This window comes from Babylonia areolata, chromosome 7 (genome assembly GCF_041734735.1).
Source record: "Babylonia areolata isolate BAREFJ2019XMU chromosome 7, ASM4173473v1, whole genome shotgun sequence".
NCBI lineage: Eukaryota > Metazoa > Mollusca > Gastropoda > Neogastropoda > Buccinidae > Babylonia > Babylonia areolata.
In genome coordinates this window covers 28,646,699-28,649,198 of record NC_134882.1, presented here as the reverse complement: position 1 = coordinate 28,649,198, position 2,500 = coordinate 28,646,699, and positions in this window count along the sequence as shown.

The window sequence follows — 2,500 nt, the reverse complement described above, 5'->3', positions numbered from 1 at the left end:
TACCTGTTAAGTTCTTTCCTTTTTAATGCACAAAAATCCGCGTATGTTTTCGACCGAATATAATGCTTGAAAACGAGAAGAGAGCTTCAAAAAATTGAATTGTTTCCTTGGACTTCAAAACAATACTCAAATTCATACAACAACACTCAACAACATTTTTGTTAAGTTCTATTCTTCACTAACCTACTGGTCAATGTGACAGTCTGAGAAACTTATACACAGACTATCAAACATTTCAGGATGAATGAAATCATCTGCAAAAGCGATACTTCAGTACTGTAGTGATAAAAAATATATATTTCCTGGACTATATATCCCTCATATATTCCCTTATTCATGTTTCAGTGAGTAATATAACTGTCGCAATATTATGAGTGATGGCCTAGAGGTAACGAGTCCGCCTAGGAAGCGAGAGAATCTGAGCGCGCTGGTTCGAATCACGGCTCAGCCGCCGATATTTTCTCCCCCTCCACTAGACCTTGAGTGGTGGTCTGGACGTTAGTCATTCGGATGAGACGATAAACCGAGGTCCCGTGTGCAGCACGCACTTAGCGCGCGTAAAAGAACCCACGGCAACAAAAGGGTTGCCCCTGGCAAAATTCTGTAGAAAAATCCACGTCAATAGGAAAAACAAATAAAACTGCACGCAGGAAAAATACAAACAAAAAAATGGGTGGCGCTGTAGTATAGCGACGCGCTCTCCCTGGGGAGAGCAGCCCGAATTTCACACAGAGAAATCTGTTGTGATAAAAGGAAATGCAAAAATACAAAAAATACAAAAAATGAATGATATGGATACGTATATAGCGCCTATCCTTGGTCCCAGACCAAGCTCTAAGCGCTTTACAAACACAGGGACGTCCGACTGACGGCTGGCACTGGGCGCTCATAATTCGTTTCCTGTGTCATTCAGTCAGGTTCAAGTAACGCACACATACACACTCAGACTTGTAACATTTTACGTGTGTGACCATTTTGTCTGTTTACCCCGCCGTGTAGGCAGCCATTCTCTGTTTTCGGCGAGGGATGCATGCTGGGTATTTTCTTGTTTCCTTAACCCACCGAACGCTGACATGAATTACAGGATCTTCGACGTGCATATTTGATCTGCTTGCGTATACACACGAAGGGGGTTCAGGCACCAGCAGGTCTGCACATATGTTGACCTGGGAGATCGGAAAAATCTCCACTTTTTACCCACCACGTGCCGTTACCGAGATTCGAACCCGGGACCCTCAGGTTGAAAGTTCGCTTTCCACTCGGCTATTGCGCCCGTCATTTTAACAGCGTTGGTCCCAGGCTCGATTTCATGAGCGATCTTAGCACCGCTGGGTTTGTTTAGTGTAAAGGACATTCCTAATTCTTTACTAATTCCGTGAACTTTGGAACAATTTTTTAAGCAAGCTTGGCGCTGCAAAAATCACTCATGCATGCCACCCAGCCCTCAGAGCCACTCTCACTTTCTTTTTTTTCCATTTTCCACAAATCGTATATGTCCCACAGTTCTGCATTTCGGTGTTCTCATAGTTCTTTAAACCTCACATGCATATGCACACGAGTCTGCTGCCTCTGTGGGATGATGCTAGGGGTTCTTTTACTTGTTAAAAAGGATCCCTGCTCCCCTGCGCCCACCTTCCTCCTCCTTCTCCAACGCCCCCTCCCCGCCCCCCTCGCCCTCCCCCTCCCGGTGCCCCCTCTAACCCCCACCCCGCACACCTACGCCCACTTCCCTTTTGGGAATTCTGTGCTTGACGTGTTTTTTTGTTTGTTGTTGTTGTTGTTTTTGATTGTTTTGTGTGTGTGTGTGTGTGTGTGTGTGTGTGTGTGTGTGTGTGTTCGTGTATGCGTGTGTGTGTGTGTGCGTGTGCGTGTGTGTGTGCGTGTGGTGCGTGTGTGTGTGCATGCGTGTACGTGTGTGTGCGTGTGTGTGTGCGTGTGGTGCGTGTGTGGGTGTGGGTGTGTGTGTGTGTGTGTGCAAAAGAGAGACACAGAGAGAAACTCACACACAGAGACAGAAAGGTGCCTTTTCCTTGAGAAGTTACCTCTGTGTGTGTGTGTGTGTGTGTGTGTGTGTGTGTGTGTGTGTTCTGTTCTATTTAGATTTCTCTGTGTCTTTATTTTTCTTCTGTTCTTTCTGCTGTTGGATCCTTTCTCATTTTCAACAGAACCGATCCACTCACCTTTACGTGTTTGAGATCTTGTACATTTTTATCCTCTCTGGACTTCATAACTGGACGCCTTTATTGGGGGGTGTTTTTGGCATGCTAAGAAATGCGTTTTCCTCATGAATTGTTTTCCTTTCTTTTTTTCTTTTTCTTCCATTTCTGCGTATGCATATATTGGACGTTTCTTTGATGTACATTTTACAACTATTTGACTGCATATTCTTTCCTTTTTTTTAATCAGTGCATCTCCTGGTGTTTTAATAAAGATTATTTGTGTCTTGTTCCTGTTATTCTATTTTTATTTTCGGTTTGATAGGAGTTTTCTTAGGGGAGTT